Source organism: Panthera tigris, chromosome F2, assembly GCF_018350195.1.
Source record: "Panthera tigris isolate Pti1 chromosome F2, P.tigris_Pti1_mat1.1, whole genome shotgun sequence".
Lineage (NCBI taxonomy): Eukaryota > Metazoa > Chordata > Mammalia > Carnivora > Felidae > Panthera > Panthera tigris.
In genome coordinates this window covers 11,656,304-11,681,694 of record NC_056676.1, presented here as the reverse complement: position 1 = coordinate 11,681,694, position 25,391 = coordinate 11,656,304, and the positions used below count along the sequence as shown (strand labels likewise).

At 39.7% G+C, this 25,391-nt stretch overlaps 1 pseudogene; it reads right to left on the bottom strand.

Annotated features, from left to right (window-relative positions):
* Positions 1-14,609: 14,609 nt before the first annotated feature.
* LOC102968577 lies at positions 14,610-24,758 on the bottom strand (annotated as a pseudogene).
* Positions 24,759-25,391: the final 633 nt, after the last annotated feature.

Below are 25,391 nucleotides of genomic sequence, written 5' to 3'. Positions count from 1 at the left end.
TCATCGGCTCTATCTTCAAAATACATCCAGTGTCTGACCACACGCATCAACTTTACTGCTACCATCTTGTTCCAACTCATCCCATCTCTCCCTTCGTTGACTTTGTCTGCCTCCCACCCGGTACCTTTGTTTCCACCCTGTCTTTCCACAGTAAGTACAGACACCAGATTTATTCTTTTAAAGTGCAGGCCAAGCATGCCTTGGTGGCTTAGTCACTTAAGCAGCCAACTTCAGCTCAGGTCATGATCTCACTGTTTGTGAATTCAAGCCCTGCATTGGGCTTTGTGCTGACAGCTCAGAGCCTGCTTTGGATTCTGTGTCTCCGTCTCTCTCTGCCCCATAGCCCCTGCTTACACTCTCTCTCTTTATCTCTCTCTCTCAAAAAAAATGAATAAACATTAAAAACAAATAAAAGGTAGGCCAGATCACATCATATCAGCTCAAAATCTTTGAATGGCCTTTTGTTTCTCTAAGAATAGAAGACAAGTGTCTTACAAAGGCTTAAAAGCCTTCCATCCACTGCCTCCTCTTGCATTCGGACTCTGTCTCCCTTGCTTATGTACTTACTACTGGCTCCCTCACTCCCTACACCGCAGCTGCACTGAGCCCCTTGTCTCTTGAACACACAGGTATGGGCTTTTGCTCTGGCTATTCCCTCTGTGTGGAACACTCTTTCCCTTTATAGCTACATAGCTTACCTCCTTCAAGTCTTCACTCAAATGGCATCTTCCCAATTAAGCCCACTCTAAACATACTCTTTTCTCTAACCAGCTCTGCAAACCTCCAGATCCCGTTTCTCCTATAGATTCTGTCCCTTACCTTCGAAAGTACTATAGAATATCTCTGTTAAAGTGTGTTATTTTCTGTCTCCTCCCCTGACCCTGCCCCCCACCTAGAAAGTAAGCTCCATTACAGCAGGGATTGTTGTCTTTTTGTTCACTGATGTATCTCAGACATCTAGAACAAGTCCCAGCAGCAACAGGAGACTCCCAACCAATACTGTTGAATACATTATGTGTTAAGAAAGTGAATATACCTAGAAGCATGACGGTCAGCAACCTTAGAATAGTGGTACCTTTGGGGAGGTAGGAAAAGGAAAACATGGAGAGCTAATATTTTATTTGTTGAAATAAAAAATCAGAAATAAAATAAAGGTCATCAGATAATGTAACAAAATTTAATACCTGTTAAAAAGGTATTTTACTTCTTTTATGCATTTTTAAACACACTTTAAAATTAAAAAGAGAGAGATTATGATGAATATGTTTGTATATAGATCTTTCATTTTCCATTATTTCTTTGGATTAGATTAAAAAAATTTTTTTAAATTTATTTTTGAGAGAGTGCATGAGAGGGGTAGGGGTAGAGGGAGTGGGAGAGAGAGAATCCTAAACAGGCTCCAAGCTGTCAGCACAGAGCCCACTACGGGGCTTGAACCCATGAACCCTGGGATCGTGACTTGAGCCCAAGTCATGTACTTAACCAACTGAGCCATCCAGGTGCCCCTGGGTTAGATTTTTTTAAAGGAACTGCAAGTTTTAAGAATTCAAAGACTTTGAGGTTCACGATATTTACTGATAGTTTGTCATTGACCAATAGTGTGTAAGGGCCCTGTGATACTGTGATTTATGATGAGAAGTTGATATTTGGTCTTTGTCCTGTTTCTGGCACAGAGTTCCCAAAAGCCTTGGAATTTCCTAAGCCAAGAGAACAATAAATTTGTCTTTTTTTGTGTTAATGAGGTAGTTTTGGAAAACCCATTAGGTAGTCTCAGGATCTGGTCTGGTTGCCAGGAGAGCCAATTTGTGATTAAAGGATTGGAATATTCAGTCCCACCGTGAGACCTCCTGTGAGAACAGAGGGGCAGCGGTGGAGGGGATGTTGAATGATGGATCACCAATGGCCAATGATGTGATCAGTCGTGCCTATGTAATGAAGCCTCCATAAAATCCCAAAGAGAATAGTTTTGGAGGATTCTAGGTTGGTGAATGCATGGGGGTGTGGGGAGAGGGGCAAGTCTGGAGAGGGCATGGGAGCACGTGTTCATTCCTACTATTTTGCCCTGTGCATCTCCTACCTCTGGCTGTTCCTGAGTTATGTCCCTTTAAACCAGTAATCTAGTAAGTGAAATGTTTCTCCGACTTTTGTGAGCCACTCTAGCAAATTAATGGAACCCAGGGAGGGGATGGTGGGAAGCTCTGATTTATAGCCATTCAGTCAGAATCACAGGTGACAATTTGAATTTTCGATTGGCATCTGAAAGGGAGGTAGTTTTGTGTGACTGAGCCTTTAACTCACAGGATCAGATGTTATCTTGCGGTACACAGTGTCAGAATTGAGTTGAGTGGTGGGATACCCAACTGGTGTCTGAGAACTGCACACTCCCCAAACCCACATATCAGAATCGGGTGACAGAATGGTTAGGCCTGTTTTACCACAGTCTCACCAAGAATAAGTAGAATGTTCATACTCATTAACCTTTTATGGTGTACTTCCTGTAGATTGGCACCATCACTTGATGAAAGTATCTCTAATCTTTCCAACAACCCTATGAAATCAGCTCTATTGTTATCCCCATTTTTCAGACGAGGGAACCAAGGCATGGATACATCAAATATTTTGCCCAAGTCACTTAGCTTAACAATGAGAGGGCCAGTACTTGAATTCATACCTACGTCCCACCAAATTTTGTGCCCTTAACGAGGGCATCATAAAATTTTTGCTAACTTGAAATGTAAAAAGTTATCTTATGGTTTTAGGAATTTTTTTTTTTTACCCTGAAACAATGCTTGTAAGCATTATTCTTATTCTTGAAATTCAATTTTTTCCTGTGTTGTGTCATGGTATGTGTTTCATTCCATTTATTTTCTCTGGAACACAGTGGGCACTTTTGATCTCTCTTATTTCATCTTGTCCCTATTTATTCTTTTTCAGTTGTCCTAGTTATTTTCTCCATTGTCTGTTCTTTCATTTCATCATGCTTCTTTTGGTTTTTTGTTCTCTATATTTTGAAAACACTTCTAAGGTTTGTCATCTATAGGATTAATGTGTTTCTTTTGTTTTCTTTTAAACAGCTTCCAATGTGGGTTAAAGCCCGATAATTTAATACTCTCTAAATGCATCTTTGTCTCATCCTACTCTGTTTCCTTGCTAGATCTTAATGTTTTAATTTCATCCTGCCTTCCAGTCACATCACCCTATTGGTCCCCTATGGCTCTTTGTACCACTTTATGGTGGCGATTTTTGCTTATGTTTTATTGAAGATGTTGTATGTTAAGGAAAGTATTTACTTCTGTCTCTTGTGATAAAGTTTTTTAAAGACATTTTCTCCCCTGGACCTTCATAATGATATTTCTTTTTCCTTGTTAGGGTTTATTTTTCCATAAGTCTTCTTTATTTCTTCTATATTTATCAACAAAAAATGGGAAGTAATTTATCCAATTTACTGTGACTTCTGTCCATCTTCTTGACTGCGGGATGAACTCCTTTTCGGGATTTGGAGGTGGGCAGCAAGCTGAAAGGCCTAGATCCCAGGATATTAGGTTGTATCAGTTTTCTTTGAATCAGCTTTATTGTACAAAGGTGAGATATTTATCTACCACCACAATCTCTCTGCATTTGCTCCTTATATCTGGGTTCCCTGGCTTGCAGATGCAATAAGTTCATTAAAAATTATATTTTTGGGGCGCCTGGGTGGCTCAGTCGGTTGAGTGTCCAGCTTCGGCTCAGGTCATGATCTCACGGTTTGTGAGTTCGAGCCCCGTGTCGGGCTTTGTGCTGACAGCTCAGAGTCTGGAGCCTGTTTCGGATTCTGTGTCTCCCTCTCTCTCTGCTCCTACCCCCTCGTGCTCTGTCTCTGTCTCTGTCTCTCTCAAAAATAAATTTAAAAAACATTAAAAATTATATTTTTCATCATATACTACTGGTGATAAGGCTTCAAGGTTTTCTTGTTGATACAGACCTGGACCTCTATCAGGGGACAGGCAATAACCTACATACAAAATGTTTTTCTGTATTGTTCATGGCAAGTGAGGTGGTGTTGTTTCATGAGGAAAAACCTACTTAAATCTCCATATGTTTTTTTCTAACCAGAGCTAATAAAATTATAATCAGAAAAAAAATTCTAAAATATTTTTGTGAAAAATTTCAGATTATTGCCAGAAACAGTAGCACAGCCTTGTCATTTTTTCCCCCAAGTTTTTACTTTGAAAATTTTCAAGCCAAGAAAATGAACTGCATAATATTAAACCTAATACTTGTGTAGCCTTAACCTAGGTTTACTAGTTAACATTTTGCCACATTTGCTTTCTCTCTCTTTTACTCTCTGTCTGCTAAATTTTTGACATTAAGTTATAGGCATCATGAGACATCATTCCTAAATATCTTAGCATAGATCTCCACTTCCAGCCACGATGGATAACAAGGGCTAGACTTATCCTCTCTCTCTCTCTCTCTCTCTTTTTAAATGTTTTATTTATTTCAGAGAGGGCAAAAGTGGGGGGGGGGGAGGGACGGGATCTGAAGTGGGCTCTGTACTGACAGTAGTGAGCCCATTGTGGGGCTTGAACTCGTGAACTGCAAGAGTGTGACCTGAGCTGAAGTCAGACGCTCAACTAACTGAGCCACCCACGTGCCCTAGACTTATCCTCTTAAAGAAACTTTAAAAATGGGCCAAATATACAAAACAACTGCTTTCGGACACTGAACAGCAGATAACACAGAACTATGATTACAGAGATAAGAACCAAACCAAAGCAAAAAAAAAAAAACAACAAAAAACCCTACAGCCTCTCCAGGTTTCTGCCCACAAGCAAACTCCTGGACGGAAGACACAGGAACCATACAAACTTGCTGAGTTGAAGAGATGGAGATTAGAGTTTAGGGGGACTGTTCTTGTTAGAAGTTGCAGAAAGGCAGGAGCTGCTCAGAAAAAAGGCTCCAGGAGAAGGTATAATGATTTTTCTTAACATTTTTCAGAGCATATGCTTCACATGGCTGAGCAAAAGTGAGCAGATAACTGTAAGCTGAACAATTACCAATATTTACACAATGTGGGGGAATCCCGTGCTCCAATCAGTCAGAGTGGAGTTGATCCACTAGGACGTTCAACAGAGACCCCAGGCAGATAATGACTTAGGGATGCTGAACTATTCCCGAGTGAAGTCTAACTAGAAAAGTTTATAAACAAGTCTTGAAGGGAGAAAATTGAGGTATATGTAACACTGTCTGCTAAAATAAAGCCCCAAATTCTTTAAGGGATACCACAAAATCCAGAGACTCTACCACTTGGCATTCACAATGTCCAGGATTCAATAAAATTGCTGTATATGCCAAGAAGCAGGGTAACATGACCTGAAGCTGGGAGAAAATTAATCAGTAGCAACAGATCCAGAAGTGGGGATGATGATGGAACATATATGGTAACAACATATAACTATTTAAAAGAAAATATGCACATAATGGGAAGAGAAATGAGAAATAAGAGAAATTAAAATACCACATAGAACTTACAGATACAAAAAAAAATACAACCACTAAAATAAACAAAGACATATGGTCATTAAATCAAGATGGGGAAAGAATGGAACATGAAAAAAAAGTCTCAATCAAAAAAATAGAAGGGAAAACAGAATGAGATAACAAAGAATAGAGGGGACAAATGAAAACACCTAGCAAGATGATGGATTTAAACCCAAATACAGAAAAACCTTGGATTGCGAGGAGCTTGTTCTGTGATTGTTCTGCAAGACGAGCAAACGTTTCTAATAAATTTTAACTTGATAAATGAGTGATGTTCTTGCAATACGACTAGTACATGACACTGAATGTCACATGATCACAACTGAGCCAGTGGTTCTTGAAGCTCACTTTGATATATAAGTGCTTTGGATTACAATCATGTTTCTGGAACAAATTATGCTTGCCAACCAAGGTTTTACTGTATACTGATTATTATATTAAATATAAATGGTCCAAATATAATGGTCCAATTTAAATATAGAGATTTTTTGACTGGATAAAAAAGCAAGACCCAATTATATGCTGTCTAAATTTGTCAGCATTTATTTCTCTCTCTTTTTTTAATGTTTATTTATTTTTGAAAGAGGCGGGGAGGGCCAGAGAGAGATGGAGACACAGAATCTGAAGCAGGCTCCAGGTTCTGAGCTGTCAGCACAGAGCCTGATGTGGGGCTCAAACCCACAAACCATGAGATCATGACCTGAGCCAAAGTCGGACGCTTCACCGACTGAGCCACCCAGGTGCCCCAGCACTTATCTGTTAAGAAACAAGAATATTCTACTCACCCATGATATAATTAGCACACAAAGATTTTTTTCTTTGATAACATGGACATTTTGTGCATCCAAAGCACTTGTCTTGGAAAATGTTCCATATTTTTCATTTGTCTGATTGTTTCCTCCTGATTAAATAAAGGTTTAAAAATTTTGGCAAGAACACTACATAAGGGATTTTATGTAATCTTTATTATATAATATTAACAGGCATATTATCAGAAGAGTGACAGTACAGTTTACAGACAAGAGGTATTGTTAACAAGTGCTCTAAGATAGGAGGTGAAAACTGGGCATGTCCCAGGTAAACTGGGAAACGGTCACCTAATTATTGGTGATATAGTAGTCGCCCCAATTTGCAGTTTTGCTTTCCAGTTTGGACAACAGCATGGTCAACTATGACCACGGTCCTAGTTAAGACTATGGTCAACAGTAGTCCAGAAGTAGATGATCCTCTCTGACATATCATCAAAAGGTCAATAGTAGCCTAACACTTTGTCACACTGCCTATGTCACTTACCTCATCTCATGCAGGCATCTTACCATCTCACATTATCACGAGAAAAAGAGGGGTGGGTACAATATGATACTTTGAGAGAGAGTACATTCAGGTAATTGTATCATAGTATTTTGCTATATTCTATTTTATTATTGTTGTTAATCTCTTACTGTAACTAATTTATAAATTAAACTTTATCAGAGGTATACATATATAGGAAAACACAGAGTGTATATAGTGCAGATAGTTTGAACTATCTGTTGTTTAAAGTATTAAATAGGGGTCTTAGATAAAACTATAAAGGGAATACTTTATAAAAAGTTAAGTAAAAACTTTATAATGAATAAAGTAAAAAGTTAAAACTTTATAATGAAGAGCGGGGGTGGAGACTAAGTTTGATCACTTGGTTAAAGTGGCATTTATCAGTGGAATCAGTCTATTTTTTTTCCTTTGTAATGACTAAAATGTGGGATAATACACTGAGAACATGTAAATATGTTCCTCAATCATATTTTACGTAACGGTTTTAGGACCCATGAGCCTTAATGAGCCTTGCCTAAATAAATTATTACATTTGAGTTGGAAAATGGCACATTTCTTATTCTATCATTTCTTCTGAGCTTGTTAGTTGGCATTCTTTTTTAAACATTTTTTTAAAATTGTTTATTTATTTTTGAGAGAGAGAGACACAGAGCACAATTGGGGGAAGGACAGAGAGAGGGAGACACAGAATTTGAAGCAGCCTCCAGGCTCTGAGCTGTCAGCACAGAGCCCAACACAGGGCTCGGATTCAGGAACCGCAAGATCATGACCTGAGCTGGAGTCAGATGCTTAGCCGACTGAACCACCCAGGTGCCCTGTTAGTTGGCATTCTTATGTAAAGAAGATCTTCCCTTAACCTCCCTCTTGCCCTTTTAAAAAATTTTTATTAATTTATTTATCATTAAAATAATTTTTTAATGTTTATTTATTTTTCAGAAAGAGAGAGAGACAGAGCGTGAACAGGGGAGAGGGAGACACAGCTTCCAAAGTAGGCTCCAGGCTCTGAGCTGTCAGCACAGAGCCTGACACAGGGCTCTTGAACTGGGGAACCTCTATAAATTTTTTTTTTTAATGTGTATTTATTTGTGTGTGAGAGAGAGAGAGACAGAGAGACAGAGAGACAGAATACAAATAGGGGAGGAACAGAGAGAGAGAGGAAGACACAGAATCTGAAGCAGGCTCCAGGCTCTGAGCTGTCAGCATGGAGCCTGATGTGGGGCTTGAACTCACGAACTGTGAGACCATGACCTGAGCCGAAGTCAGACGCTTAACTGACTGAGCCGCCAGGCACCTCCAAAGTTTTCTTTTTAAAGTTTATTTCTAAGTATATTTTATTTTTGTTACTTTAAGTGGGTTTTTCTCTTTCAGTATATCTTCCAACTGGTATCATTTTGTGTTTTTCAAGGCTATTTACCTTTTGTATGCTAATTTTATATCTTAATAGATTACTTAATTTCTTTGATGTTTGTGTTAGTTTTATCATTGGTTCTCTAGGTTTTAAAGGTCCACTATCATGTCATCTACAAAATAGAGATAATTTTACTTCCTTTCCCCCCAATTCTTATGCTTTTAATTGTTTTCCATTTTTTAGATGGCTATGGCTCATGAGTCCAGGGCAGTTAAAAATAGTAGTGGGGGGCCTGGGTGGCTCAGTCAGTCAAGCGTCTGACTTCGGTTCAGGTCACGATCTCACAGTTTGTGGGTTTGAGCCCTGCACCTGGCTCTGTGCTGACAGCTCGGAGCCTGGAACCTGCTTCAGATTCTGTCTCCCCCTCTCTACCCCTCCCCCACTTGTGCTCTGTCTCTCTCTCTCTCAAAAATAAATAAACATTAAAAAAATAGTAGTTATTGTAGAGGGGATGTTAGCCTTAGTCCTGACTTAGTGAAAGGGGTCTAGTTTGTTCTCTTTATATAAATTGTTCTCTCTCTCTATATATATATATAATGTATTTTTAAATGAGCATTGAAAGTTTTAGAAGATATTTTAGCATGTATGGAGATAATGATATGATTTTCTTACTTAGATTTATAATACAGTGAATTACATTAATGTGACTTCTTATATTCCTGGATTGAATTTTACCTGGTCGTGATGAATTATGATTTTCAAAATGTGCTCTTTCGTTCTGTTTGCTAATATTTTATTTAGTAACTTTTCACTGATATTTGTGAGATTGTTCTTCTGTAGGTTCATATGTGTATGTGATATTTTTCAGGATCTATATATGTTATACTTATTTCATAGACAGCAACCCTGAAAATTTCCTTCATTTCCTGTATCACAAACAATTTCAGAAACATTGAGGTCATCTGGTCTTTGAAGGATTGGTAGAATTTTATTCAACCATCTTGGCCTGGCACTTTTTGTAGGCGTCAAGGGGAGTACTTTGATGACTTTATTTTTTCCAGAATTTTTTCCGATCACATTTTCTCTCTGCTGGTGTCATTTTTTGGAATTTCTTTTAAAAGGAAAAGAAGCTTTCATTTCATTAGTTGAGATTTAAAGTTTGGATGAGCTTATGTATTGAAAATCATTTACACTGGAAACTGATTATTAAATCAATGGAGAATTATAATTAACTGTCATCCAAAACTTTCTAATTTGATTGAGAGAGAGGCATTTTTTTGGAGCAAGGAGGTTAGACAGTGAGTAAGAGAACAAACACTGGACAGCAAAATTTGACTTTGCGAGGCAGAGGTGAGGGGATCACCAATGAGTAAAAGAGTGAAGAAAGGGGCTAAAAATATTGCCATTTTTTTCTTCAGTTGACCCATTTCTATATAACCATGGAAAGCTTCCATGCAGAAGCTATAACCCAAACAGAAGCTAAAGAGGGAGTTCTTGCCCTTCAGGAAATGCCAGTAGCTTGGTCAAACATGACTTCTGAAGATATGTATTATCTCAGGTTGAATCTAATCTAGAAGCTATGAAATTAAGTACAATAGTTTTGTGTATTAATCCTCACTGAACTGTTGGTGAATGATTTTGCATGTCTGTCATTGTCATCAAAAAACACTTTAATTACCTAATTTCATACACAAACACATACATATGTGATGCATGAAAATGTAGGCAATTTGAGTAATAATTGGGAATGGAATAGAGTTGGAGATAAATAATCTTTATTATGTCAGATTAGTCTATGTTCTGAGCACTTTGCATGCACTAACTCATCTAATCCTCACATTAACTCTGTTAGATAGATGCTGTTATATAATATTAAGACTAATATATAATAATAATATTAATTTCACAGATAAGGAAACCTCTGCAGCATAAAGAGCTTCGTCGGCCATCTAACGTTACATAGTAAGAGGTGGAGAAGACACTGATTCAGATCTAGGGGGTTTGCTTTAGATTCACTCTGCTAAGTGATAGTGCCTTCAAGGAACTTGAACACCACTGTGAACCCACGCTATGAACCCAGCCCGGTCCGCACACAGCAGGCACCACAAAGAGGTACTATCGTGCAATGGGAAGAAGGATAAAACTCTGCTCAAAGTCTGCTACCATTGGCAAGAAGACATTGGGCCAAGCTCTCAGCCCTTCTGAGCTTCAATTATCCATTTAGATAATGAGATAATGATGAAAGTAACTTCATGGATTTATGATGAAGATCAAGCAAGATACACCATCAAAAAAAGCACTGAGCAGAAGGCCCATCACATTGGAACCATTTCATACACATCAGCGACCATTTTTGTTCCAGAGCTTTGCAAGATGTGCAACCTGTCCTCTGGAAACACAAATTCAAAGATCAACCAAATAAGTCAAACAGATAGACACAGGCTAACTGGGGGCCATGACTCAGGAAAACACAGGCTGTGATAGGGATTTTCGGGAGAGGGAGATCATGCTTGGTTTTGGGGACTAAGACAGGCTTTGTGGAGAAGTGGTATTTGAGAGATCTTCAGCTTATAATACACCTCCTGGTGATGGGGATGAAAAGCCCACTATACTGAGATTCTTCTTGAGAAGTAGAGAAAACAAAGAAGGGGAACTGCTCACATGATTGTGGCCAGAAGGCCTGGGTTTGATTTCCACAACTTCCTAGTTGTGTATTCAGTAGTGAAAATTTATAGACCTGTTTTCTTCCTCTGTAAAGTGAGAATAATACTAAAACTTACATGTGATATTGTTGTATTTAATAAGTTTATATATATATGTATATATATGTGTATATATATATATATGTGTGTATATATATATATATATATATATATATATATTAGTCTATAATAATGAAATTTAGCAACTAAGGGTTTAACTTTCCTCTTGATCAAGAAAGACAAAAAACTAGAAGGTGCTCATGGGACCAACCCCTGAGTGTAGGGGTGGAGGGTGAGGTCCCGAAGGGGTAGGCAAGAAAGAACCTGGTGGCTGGGATGTTTTTCCAGGATCCCATGTCCCACCACCTATAATCTGGGACATCTTAGCAGAGGACAGGGCCCAGTGTGAGTGAAGAGTGGTGGAGACCATGAGAAGAAATGCGTAGGTAGATGTGAAAAGTGACTCAGTTTTCAGGGCACCTGCATGGTTCAGTCAGTTAAACATCTGACTCCTGATTTTGGCTCAGGTCATGATCTTATGATTTGTGAGACTGAGCCCCGTGTCAGGCTCTGCGTTGGCAAGGAGTCTGCTTGGGGTTCTCTCTCCCCACCACTCTCTCTACCCCTCCCCTTCTCTCTCTCTCTCTCTCTCTCTCTCTCTCTCTCTCTCTCTCTCTGTCTCAAAATAAATAAACATTTTTAAAAAATCTAAAAAGAAAAGAAAAGCAGCTCAGCTTTCAAAACGAAGAGGGATCTCTTCAGCCTTAGTGACACTAACTCTCCTTGGGAGTGAAGGGCCCTGGAACATTCCTGTTTTGACTGGTTCTGCAGGAGGGACTCCTAGAAGCGGAGACACAGCTTTTACTTCTTGGGTCATTATCTCCTGAGAGAGAGTTATCTAAGATGTTAATTACCCAGCAAGTGGGAAGGAGCAGCAGGTAGTAGGTGTTTAGAAAAGCTAAGTGATTGAATGGCTTCTCTTTGGGATGGCGGTGGTGGGGGGACTCCTCTTTTTCAGCACCTGTCTACCTGTAAACACTCTTGATATTAGGCTCAAGTCATGGTCATGGGAGCTGACCCTGTTTTGGGACCAAAGCTAATACTTGAGCCGTGACTACTATCAATTCTGGGCTAACCATTTCCATGGTGATAGTACAGAGATTTGGAAATAACTGTTTTTTAAGACAGCTAGTTAGGACAAGAGGGGACGGATTTGTACTGCACTACATACTTATAAGATAAAAGGAGATAATAGAGAAAATGTCCCTTTCAATGTGAAACCCAAGTGAGGTGTTACAATATCTTTGTTAAGTCTTAGCCGAATATATTTTTCACTTTGGTTTGCATTTGGCTCCTGACATACTTGCCCATTGTCCAAGGAAGTCCAAAGCCTTCTTCGTTGGCTCCTGACATCTTGATTTTCTTTAGCTGCCCCAAGATTCTAAAGGATTCACACATCTTGCAGTTTAAATCACTATCTCATGTCCAGTGAAATTCTTTTTATTTTAATTAAAAAATTTTTTTAACATTTATTTACTTTTGAGAGGCAGAGAAAGACAGAGCATGAGTGGGGGCGGGGGGAGTAGAGAGAGGGGGAGACACAGAATCCGATGCAGGCTGCAGGCTCCGAGCTGTCAGCACAGAGCCCCTTGTGGGGCTCAAACCCACAAACGGGGAGCTCATGACCTGAGCCGAAGTTGGATGCTTTACTGACTGAACCACCCAGGCGCCCCTCATGTCCAATGAAATTCTGGCATTAAAAGTATGTTGCCTGTGAAAGGGAAAGTTGAAAAAAAATTTAAGACATTATGAATGGGGGTTATCATCATGAGGTGGCTCATGTAGTTTTGAGGAAATGCAAGTCCAAGAGTCTGTGTTATTTCAACAGGAGGCAGGATCTGTAGTGGCCCAGGATTTCTGTGGGCCCAGAACATTCACCCAAGACTTCATAACTTGTTTTTGGACATGTCACTTCGGCTCCCTGAGCCGTGAGTCTTCTCATTTGCAAAATGGTATAAATAATGAATGTTTTCCTCAGAGGCGGATCTAATAGACAAATATTCACTACTTAATATTACTGTTAGCTTTGTGATGTGATGTTTCATTAAATTAGAATGTTAAACTGTCTTTGATCTCATCTTCTTATCTAAGTCACAAAAGGATTCTAAGGTGCCTTTTGTCTCACCAAAACAAGGTTAGATTATGCTCATTAAATATGAATGTTTAGAGCAGGGATTCTCAGCTGACGGTGATTCTTTCCCCTGGGGGACATTTGGCAATGTGTGGAGATAGTTTTGTTTGTTAAGCCTGGGGAACACTACTGACATCTAGTAGGTGGAGGCCAAGGAGGCTGCTTAACATCCTACAATGCACAAGACAGCCCCTAAAACAGAATAATTTAGCTTAAAATGTTAATAGTGGTCAAGTTGAGAAAGCCTGTTCTAGAGGATTTTAATATAACTGCTTTAGTAATTACAACTCATTTTCTTCATGCCCAGAAACTGTTTACTAAACACAATGCTTTATTAACCAGAAATCCCTTTCTTTAAGCTTGCTTGGATAATATGTTTAATATATATTATTGAGGCTTACACATTAGGAATACCACCTTGGTCACAAAGTTTGAGAAGTCCTGAACTAAATGATGAAAAGAGCATGTAGGGTACTTTTCCCAGAACTCTAAAGAATCACATGGCTTCCTGGGGCACCTGGGTTGGTTAAACTTCCAGCTTCAGCTTGGGTCATGATCTCGCCGTTCGTGGGTTTAAGTCCCGCGTCAGGCTCTGTGCTGACAGCTCAGAGCCTGGAGCCTGCTTTGGATTCTGTGTCTCCTTCTCTCTCTGCCCCTTCCCTGCTCGCTCTCTCTCTCTCTCTTAAAAATAAACATTAAAAAAAAAAATTAAAGAATCAGATGGCTTCTTTCTGTCTAGGATGCCTGTGGCACAGTCCAAGATAGAGGGGCTGGTGGTCATCAGGGTTATTTTTTTTTAAGCTTGATTTTATAGAACTTTAATTAAAAAAACATTTCTGAGAGTTCTGTATCACAGGAACTTATATCCTGTGATATAGGATATAGACAGAGAATTAGATACCGATATAGATACAGAATTTATATCTATCTATATATATGGATATATATAGAAATATCCATAGCTTTGTAGATTCAAGTTACCATAAATTAAAATCAAGTAATTGAAAATGTTTTCAGTATGGAAACTAGACAAATGAAACAAATGGCTAGGACCTAATAGAAGCAGCAGTTCATTACTTATGGGTTCTCATTAGATAACTTCAGGATCTAAACAAAGACTCTGAATATTCAGACTTCTTTTGTTGTATTTTATATTTAAATATCTCCCCACCTATATTCTGAGTCAAGATACTTGACCAAAAGGGCTGATTTAAGAAGGTATTTAGCTTTATAGCGACAGCTTTCCATCTACAGTTACCACCTTAAAGGAATTGACGTAACAATGCTGGGTTAATCTGTTAGTTCCCTTTTGAACAGTGTGCAATAATTTATGTCAACCCTGTATAAAGTCATACAGGTACCCAAAAATGGAACAATTACGTACAGTTCAACGGAAGTCTAGTGTTACGTTGCCCCACACCCACCCCCAATCTAAAAATTAACCAATGAAACAAAATGTATCAACTCTGGTTGACTTGGTTTCAGGAAAATCACATGTGAGAATTACCAGTACATCATTGTCCTTATCTTATCCTCAGTCATTGACACGAATTTTGTAGGCCACCATGCTGTTTTCTTTGTGGATCGTGGTGGCAGATGAATGAAGACAGACCTCCTCAGAATTCGTAATGAACTGTGGTCCCAACCCTTTCCATTTTTCAGGTACAACCATATCCTTGTACAAATCAGTGGAACAGGAAACTTCCAACAGTGGCAGGAATGTCACTGTAGCTGTGATCCGTCTGATCACGGAACGGATTTCGTCTTGGATAAGTTTTGGAGACTTTTCTCTGGGTGCACTGTCATCTTTTGCTGTCTTGTCGCAGTCAATATCAATTGCCACCTTTCAAGGACCTCACCACTTTCAATATTCGAGATGGCTGTCTCCAGCTTCTGAACTGAACACTTATGTAGCCAATCTTTTGGTTGTCCCACCCCATTATTTAGGTCTTTTTTTTTTTTTTTTTTTTTAAGGTTTATTTACTCTGAGAGAGAAAGAAAATGAGCAGGAGGGGACAGAGAGAGAGGGAGACACAGAATCCGAAGCAGGCTCCAGGCTCTGAGCTGTCAGCATAGAGCCCGACATGGGGCTCGAACTCAAGAGTTGTGAGATCATGACCTGAGCGGAAGTCAGATGCTCAACCACCTGAGCCACTGTGGCGCCTCTAGGTATTTATGATCAGTGGTTACAAGCAAGGCGAGTCCATATTTCTGCACTCTAGTAAAGTTTTCCGATGGTTATATGGCATGCTGATGTAAAATGGTGTTGAAGCCAAATGAGAACTTGGCCATGACTTCGGCACTTCTGGGGGCAGCTGCAGTGCCAAGGGCAGGCCTATAGACAGTGGAGCGAAGGAGCAGGCTCCACCTGGCAGACAGAGACAGGGAGAACTCCCACAGCACTTCCCCGCCACTCGTTTCAAAAGTATCAGTGGTTTTTTAATATTTATTTCTTTTTGCTATTATTTCCAGTCTCAGGACCCTAGTTTCCATACAGAGCACCTGATGTGGCCTTGAGCACCTTAGGAGATACATGACTGTTCTGGAAGCAACAAGGAAATAGCACTTCCCTAAAACCAAGCTTGTCCCTAATTAGCCAACGCAGTCACCTGCTATTTTAGCCTTCTTCATAAAAAACCATGGGTGTAATAATGAACTCTTCCTTAGTTTTTACCTCCTTCCTCAGAATTCTCTTTTTCTACATATAGGCCTGAGAAGGTCTGTAGAAATCCATGGAAGTGTTGTGAAAAGGCCCTACATTAAAAGGGTTTACAAATGTTCAGGCTACTCTGTCCTGGCATTTGTTTAAAAAAAAAAAAATGATGATGAAGAGCCTGGGCCTTGCACTTAGATAGTCATGGACCTGATTGAGTTCAAGTACGTACATACGTCCATGACTTTGGATGAGTCATTTACTCTGGAAGCCCCACTCAAAAATGAGGTTTATTATGAAAGTAAATGCCTATGTGCTTAGAATAATAAATGCTAAAGGAATAGTAGCTGTCTTATGATTAAGGCCATTTATCAGAATCTGTTCTAGAGTAGCTTTTTCTGTCTCATTTCATGGTGTGCAGTGTTTAGGACACTGGACCACTTGCTGATTCTTGAACACTCAGTGCTTTATCATGCTCTGTTAGTTTGTTTGTCCTACCCTTCTTCATGGAGCACTCACTTGTCTGCCTGTCAAGTGCTGAGCCACCCTCCAGGGCCTAGTTCATAAGACATGTGTCCTAAGAAAACTTCCCTGAACTCCCCACTCACAATCAAACTCCTTTGTGCCCCTGTGGCACTTAGAACTTTGTTTACACATCCAAAAAGGCTGCTTACAAAATTGTCTAATGGTCTAAATGTGTGTCTGTGAGCTCCATGAGGGTCCGCATACTAATCGGGCTCATGGATGCTCTGTGAGTATCTCCAGAAGGAATGGATTGAGTTCTGTTTTGGTTTGAACAAGTAGAACATTCAAGAAGGGATGAACTATAATTTCTTTTTTTTAATTTTTAAAAATTTTTTAAATTAAAAAAAAATTTTTAATGTTTATTTTATTTAGTTTTGAGAGGCAGAGAGAGACAGCATGAGCGGGAGAGGGCAGAGAGAGAGAGGGAGACCCAGCATATGAAGCAGGCTCCAGGCTCTGAGCCGTCAGCCCAGAGCCCGACGTGGGGCTCAAACTCACGAGCCATGAGATCATGACCTGGGCCGAAGTCGGACGCTCAACCGACTGAGCCACCCAGGCGCCCCGAAGTATGATTTCATAAAGGCCCTTCTTGCAAGACCCCAAAGACAGAGAAGAGAAAGCACTTGACAGTGGAGGCCTTCCTGCTTTTACTAGAGAAAATGACAGAATGGAATGGAAGAGAAGAAGGTGTTTCCAGGGAAGTTTTCAAAAATCTTTCTCTTCCTTTCTCTTCCTCTCACTTACATAACTAAGTAAATGTTCACAAAGTACCCTCCCTGAGCCAGGGACTATGGAAGGTGCTGGAAATGCACTGAGAAACAAGGTAGTCTAGATTCCTGGTCATGCATAGTAATAGTCCTTTGTCTTTTCCTACACACAGATATATTGTGTCCTCCTGGAATCTAGTCTCCTTTAAGGCACAATTCTCCAGATTTATGTAAACCAACTGCAACGTGACTGAATCTTTCATTTGGCCTTTGGAGCCTACAACCGTCTCTGGGTGGCGCTGGCCCAAAGGACCAACTCTTTCGCATTTGTCGTGTTACCAGGTATTGGGACCATTATTGTTTGACAGGTGTTAACTTGTCCACGTTATTCTCCTCCGCACTGCAAGCAGAATAAGAAATAATTGCTTCATCTTTGGAAACCATCAAAGCTTTAGGACTAATGCAAACATTGAAATAATTGTAGAAGCCTTGCTTTTATTACCTGGCGGCTACTCGGTTGCAGCTTGGCTTCCCTGGTTTGTGTTCCTTAGTGATTAGGACTCATTGTGTTTATGATACAGATTCACTCACGTTTTTCAAAATGGTTGTGTGCATGAATCGGACTGGGTTTAGTTTCCTTTTTCTTTCCAGGTGAGCTTAAAAATCCAGAGGGGGGAAACCCCACAGCAGAACAGGAGCATGAGACGCATGCCCCCCCCCCCCCCGCCTCCTTTATCCATTTCTAACTAACGCTTTTCATCTCTGAGAGTACATGAATATGTAAGTGTAAGCACGGCTTATTGTGAACTCAGAACAAAGGGTAGTGCTGTAGATTTCAATGCGTTTGGACCATAATGTGCTGCTTTCTTGATAATGGGCTCTTGGCATTGAAATGAAAAGCAAACATATCATTAAGGAGGCGCTCCATAAAAACTGTCTGTCATATATCTTAAGCTTCATTAGTTTAGATTAATGACTTACTGGATATACATGACAATAGGTGAAGCAAATCTTTGTTTATTTATTGACAATTAAACCTGGCAGTGACATGCACACACAGGCTTCCCTCTGATTAGTTCCATGTTTTAAAGTAACTTTGTGTTATAAAACTTGTTAACTACAGTATCATTTTATTGAGCTCTGCAGGGTGAATGATGTGATCTACATTGAAAGACATCAATATTGCTGCCATTTCTTGCAGCCACTGGAGCATTGTGCTCACAGATTGGAGTTGATATCTCATTGTACAAATTCAGGGACCCAGAAAATGTCCAGTTATTGAGCCTCTGCCCTGTGAGGACAATGTTCTATTCATGGGATCTGGGTGCAAGGTCACAGACTGAAACCTGAATGAAGGAAAAGATTCAAATTCGCTTCACAGTTTTGCCGAGGACCTCCCTGAAATCCAGCGTTTGGAAAGCACAGAGCTTTTCTCAGAGTATCCTACTGCAGAATAATGCCTCCTAATGCCGTGCAAAGGAGGGTATAAGTAAATATAGCACTTTCTAATTAGAAGGCTGCTCTGGACTGAGCAAGCTTACCTTTTAAAAAGATGCTGATGTGTCTGTATTATGTTGATTGTGTTGACACAAGAAGGCTTCCCAGAACACCTCACCCAGATGTACCATTTGAGAAGAAATTGGGAAGGCAGGGGAGAGGGAAGAGGAGAAGGGAGAAGGGCAATGTGGCATAAAATTTATCTGCTTGCTAGTCTCTCTGAAATATTTGTGGTTTGCCTTTCCATGAATTCCAAAGTTGGAGGCTGTCAGTGATAATCAGCCCTTCCCATCACGGACACCCTGTGGTTCTCCTTAATAGCTCCCTTTTATGTGCCGTCAGCCCTCTAAAATATATTTAGAAAAGACTTATTTAGAAGGAGGCATAAAATAAAATCCATGTTGTGGTTGAGTATTACAAATGATTTCTGGACTCCATTCTGTGCTATTAGGTTCTCTGTAGAATTTTCATACAGAGTAAAAAATAAACTCTCAGCCAGCTTGAAAGAGAACTCGTCTGACAAAAGAAACCAGCTTATTGTACAAAGCCACTCACAACATCTAGTAAAGGCAGATCTCCCTGAACACTGGAGTCCAGTGAAGCATCTTTGCTCTACTTGGGAAATATTGGCCCCAAGCTACGCACCTCGTGATCTTTCCTATAGAACATCCTGAGCAGAATCTGAATGCAAAGGAAAGGATGAAGTTAATCCAAGTATTGTCTGATTTTATCCACAGCCCCTAATTTAGTTCATGCATAGACCTTGTCTTAAGATGACTTTGCAATCATTTTGTTCTGTTAATGTTTCATGTGTTTGTTATGGAAGATCGATCCCTACAATAGCAGAGTAATCAAACGCTGCTCCTTGAATTACACTTTTCTTTTTCTCCTCATTAAATAAGCCATTCCCCCATTCCTCCCCCAGTGCCCCAACCTTTCGTACAGGTCAGCAACTGTCACCTCTTTGCCTGGGAACAGTGGGCTGGTGTGTCTAACCCTGAGGACAGGGTCTTCAGAAGGCAGCATGGTGGGAGTAATACAAATTTGCCCTCATTTCTTGTCTGTCTTCTACAGAGTTTGTCCTTTGGGATAGTGCTAACCCCTCCCAGAGGGGCAAGGCCAGTATGCTGAGGCCAGGTCTGAGAATCTCCTCTAGGGGCCACGAATGAACATGGGCACTGGGGATTAAAAACTAACCTTTACCTGTGTCCTGGCTGCTGACCCTTCTTTCTTCTTCCTACATTTGAAGATTTGAAAGTCCTGCTGAAACACTGATAGGGTGAGTTTTGGATTTCTCCAGCGCTTCCATGCGAACGGTTCCCATTGGGTCCTTCTGGAAGCTTCTCACAACATCATCACTGTCATCAGTTAGCAATGAAGAGTTCCCGGGTGACCAGCCACTTGTTCCTTTTCGCGGCGGGTCACATCCTTATTTTTAAAAAGACACTTTCTGGCAGAGAAAAGTCTGTTTGTACTTGGAAAGAGAAAAATGGACAGAATTTTCCTAAGAAAGGTGTGCATGATCACTGTGAAAATCTCACGGGTTCATTTATTTATCTGTACATGGAAACTTTTTCTTCTTTGTGATTTTGGAGAAATGTTTTGAATTTCTGTCTTGATATTGTTTCATTATCTTTTATGAAGAAATAACGGTCTGCAAAGATTTATCTGTGGTTTGTATCTATGGTTCATGTTTATGAACTAGGTTCTTTTTTTAATAACTGGGAGCTGTTAGATTGTAATATACATCTGAAATAATGTAAGAAAACTGGTCGAAAGATAAATGGACTAAAGCGTGTTTTATTATTGGACAATGGTGCTGAAGCTGACACAGAATTATGTAAAAGAAATCAGTGATAAGGTTTTGTATTAGATCAGAAACAGCTGAGCTCTCACAAACTAAGATCCTTACCAAACCACAAAATTCAAGGTAAAACATCTGCACTTTTGAGATAATGAACAATTTTTTCTTCCAAAACAAGCAAACGAACATGCTAAACTTTCCTAATGCCAAATTAAACCAAAGCTGTAAATATTTTTTTCCTATGAGGAGAAAACAGTTGTATTTGTCCAGTACCACAAACACTGCCTCATTAGGCTTGGTTTACCTATTAGAAGGAGAGAGTCACACGCTAGCCAGGAGCTCCTAAAGCACTAATTCTTTCCCTAAAATGCCTTGCTTATTTTATGTTGTTCTCCTTTGTTCACAAGACTCGGCCTTTCTTTGAAAATTGCACCCTCTTTTCTCTGTTGCAGTGTTCTGAGGCTTCGAATACAAATGATCATTTACAAATTGAAGGTTAACACAGAAATGCATTGTACTTGTGATTTGATGAGTAAAAACAAATCACAAAATAAGAACAAATAGCAGTATTACCCCACGGGAAAGAGCCTTGTGTATTGATCTATTATTTCCCAGCTTGAAATGTGCCACTATTGTAGTTCCACTCGATTATGAGGCTTTTTTATCACTTCCCCTGGTTGATTCAACTTGAGTGCTTCTGACATTTGCAAAGTTCCTCACATATTCTGCTGAGCAGCAGGGGAAACCTTGTTAATGAAGAAATAACAAGCTGAAGATTTGAATAAATATTTAGCTGATTGAAAGGAGGTATACAGTTAATTTTTTTTTTTTTTTTAATGCTGACAACTTAGGAAACTCACCAGCGTGCTTTGCTTGTGTTAGCTAAAAAATGGGTTCTAGTAGAGTTTTTTACTGCACCACAGGGCACTTTCATTTCCTGATTCTATTATAAACTAAGTGGCCACCTGAACCTGCCAATGAACTTGTTCTATTGTGTTTTTCTATTTTTAATCCTGAAAGAGTAAACACATTTCTCATCAGATGTGTTACAGGGTACCATACATTGGAGAGATTTATGAAGGTGCCATTGGGTGATTACAGAACCATTCATTTATAAATAAGTGTCCGTTCTGAGAGGAAACTATAAATGAGAGCAGCATTTTCATCCTTCCACAAATCTATATTATAAAAGTGTGTAGGTATATATTTTTTAATACTTGCTATAGTGGCATGGAAACAGTCTAGATTTTATGCCTTTTTACCTTGTGTTTTCAGTCCTAACATATGATTAGCGTTCTGGTCTTATAAGCAAGGTGGTGTCTTATGAGACTCACGGTAGCAGCTGTGCGAAGGAACATAATGGTTCCATCAGGCTTCAAGGATTAATTTCAAGAGCCCCGTGAGCGTGGTTGAACTGTTTAAGGAATGGTTGCTGGTGGACACGGGCACCAAGTGGAAACTCTTGCTTTGTCCCATACAGTGTGGTTCTGTCCCCTGAGAGAGGGCTTCCTGTGTATTTTTCTAAGACATGTACCTATGCTTTCAGGATACATGGTGTAGTATCCTGATCTGAGAATATCTGAAGCTATCTTCCAAAGAGCCCTCCACATACCAAAATCTTTGAAAAAGACTCTTCTTTGAACAAATGTATTGGGTGAAGGTGAGGAAGAACTAAAAGCACCTGGGGATGAATGTTATTTAGAAAACGTCTGCTTCCATGTGTGACATAATGCCCAGAATCATGACACTTAAGGTTGGAAGGTAGTCTAAGCATCCCAAAAGATGCTCAAGTAACCTCTACAAACATCCTGGAGAAGTCTACAATTAAATGAACAATCAATCTCAGGCACAAGGGGGCAGACAACTATTTCTCAAAGAAGCCTACACGGTCTTTGCACAGACGTCGTTGGAAAGTTTTTTGTATTGAGCCAAAATTCGCTTCTCGCTTTTACCAAGATCCTCGTTCTGCTTTTTGGACCACACAAAACTGGTATCCTCTCACTTGTCCGCTTCCACTTCTAATTCTTGAAAGTAGCAGTGATGTTCCTCTTGTATATACTAAATACCCATCAGTCCCTCTGGATCCGTGTTTCTAACTTCACCTGCATGCGATTCATTGGGGAAAATTAAAATGCAGATGGTTTTTCCAGAGCACTTGATTCGGTGGGTCTGTGTTACAGTGGAGAAATCTGCCCACGCAGGAAATAGAGGTATTGTTGTTATGATAATGTTTACCAGAGCACTTACTCTGTGCTCAATATTTGCTCCCCTTTATCAAAAGAGCTTAAGGGGAAATAATTCTATAAAACAAATAAAAGAAGAATTTCTCTACTCGAAGGGAGGTGGCAATCTTGAGTTCGACATGATTCCCTCTCCACTCTGTGGCCTCTTGGTTAGCTCTGAGAACCCCTGGCATTTCTCAGAGTACCTCGTGAACGTTATTGATCAATGCTAACTGAACAGGTTGAATTCGAGGTGATAGCAAACTATTCAAATGTGAGATGTTTCATTGTGGGTTGTAAATCCAAGAACTGGGTGCTTAAAATGGTCAATGTGGTTCCATATTGCAGAGTCCCTTACTGGCTCTTCATGCATGGAACATCCGTTCCACAAATGCTCAAATAAATACATTTCTTGAGGAAGACTTGTGTAGCCATGTTTTGGGAACTGGAAATTTAATATTGACACATGAGCTATTTGATATTTAAAGAGACCAAACTTTTTTACATATGACACAGTTGATGGGTTGACGATTTCTCCATCCTCATCTAATGAATCACTTAATCAAGTCTGTAATATAATGAAGAATATTTTGCCATGGGAGGAAGAACAATCATCATAGAAAAATTGCACTCCCTTCATGAAAGCTGAATTTTGAGAGTTTGGCCTACAGATTTCATAGAAGGAAAAGCTGTATGTAAAATTCACATATTCCACTTCTCAGACTGTGGGCTTGTTATCTTAATGCACCAACAAAAACACAAACTCTTACTGAAGAGTTTCAGTAAATCCCCCTTTGCCCATTTTGTTTTGAATTCACTGAAAGGTCAGGAATAACAGTGGCATGTATCAGTTACATTTGTAGAGGGTATAAATCTCATATGTAAATGAATTTAATAGACTGCCTTAGAGGATGCAAAGCCTTGCTGTTTAGTTGTAATCTTGATTCTGGGAAGCAAATTTGCAATTGTTGATGGATACTGTCCTTAGGTTCAATCATCGGCAGATGTTAACTGAACTACAAAAGCATCATTTGGCTGTGGCAACCTGTTAGCCATGGGGATTATCAGATTAAAAATGGAAGTGCGCTCATTACTGAATCAACATTATGTGTCAACAGTACTTTCTGGGTCATGCATAATAAATATGAATATTATCTTGGACAAAAAAAATTACTGGCTTTCTGCAACATGTAATATTGAGAAAAAAATTTGACTCTCATTGTTAATCCTGTTCATAATCATTGCTAGCGAAAATAGTGTTATATCAGTGTGTTTTTAGTCCTATGAAGAGGCAATGTTGCTGTAATTTAACAGAACTGAGTCAGTTCTTAAAATAGAGATGTTTGTAGAACAGAGAAGGACAATTCATCAACTTTAATGGAAGTATCCAGTGAGAATATCCAGCTCCCCTTGTTCCAAATTTGTGTTCATAAAACAACCTCTGCCTTTATAATTTGTTTTCCTGGGGAGATTTATCTATCAAGATTGGGCTTGCAGATAGTCTCCATTTGTAAATCAGGTACGTCTGTCTTTGAAACCTATTGAATTTATATCTGGTTGATGAGGCTGTCGTTTGTAAGTTTACTTAGCTCTACTGTTCCCTTTTAGCTTGACCAATAATGGGTGTCCTTAAAAAGTTGAATTTGGAGTTTTGTGATTCTAAGGCCAGAGGCTGGAATTTTGCCCTTCTACTGAAGTGCAAAGACCGGAAGGCCTATCTTTCTGACATTTTAAAAGCTTGTCAGCACCATGTGTCTTATCTATGATTATTGAAACAAGAAGGAATCTATTTATGACATTTCTTTTTTTAATTTTAATTTTTATTTGAGAGAGAGAGAGCATGTGAACTGGGGAGAGGGGCAGAGGGAGAGAGAGAGACAGAGAGGCTCTGCGTTGATGCAAGGCTTGGTCCCATGACCCTGGGATCATGACCTAGACCGAAATCAAGAGCTGAATGCTCAACTGACTGAGCTACTCAAGGGCTCCTGTTTATGACATTTCTAATGCAAATCAGAATTGGAGAATTTTCTGATTCTTTGTTCCTTCTGAGTTGTAAATCCTTTTGTGGATCTATGGTAGACCGTCCCATTGCTGGCCCTGCCTCCTGATGTTTACGTCCACATGTGATCCCTCTCAAGTTGACCACGGGCTTGGCCACTTGACTTGCTTTGGCCAATAGAACGCTAGCAAGTGAGATATAAGCAGAACCTTTATAATCATTTGCACAACGGGCCTTGTTCACTTGGAAGGCTATCTTTTGGAAGCCAGTTGTCATGCTGTAGGGAAACTTGTGCTAGACTGAAATGGCGACGGCCAAGTGGAAGTAGGCAGGGGCCTTAGAGGATGAAAAAGACATCTTAGAAGTTCCAGCCCCAGCCATGGTCCCAGCTGCAAGTGCTCAGTGAAAGACCTTCGCTCCATCCTGTGAAGCAGAAGAGAAACCCAGAAGAACAGCCAGCTGAATGTACAGAATTTTGATAAATAATCAATCATTACCCCTTTAAGCCAGTCAGTTTTGTTGAGTGGTTTGTTGCACAGCAGTAGCTAAACGAAACAGGGTTCTTTTACCATAGCTGTAGATCCCTTTATCTTAAATAGATCAGTATTAAATATTCAAAGGAAATGATATCTAGTTTCAGGGGATAGCTTACTGAGTAGTACTTATCCAAAGTCCCTTAAGCCCATTTTTTAAAACCCTCTTTCCATACTTGAATGGTATTATACTGCCATCTGGCGGCAAAGACTAACTGTTCTGGCTGTTTTATGGAATCTGGGGCATTTAGCCAGTTCAAATATGAAAATGCACACAGAAGCGCAGAGAACTCAGGGAACCAAAGCGAACAAGGAGGAACATTTTGTGCGGTAAACGTGCCGGGAACGACCTGAGTGCATGCCCAGGGCAGGAACG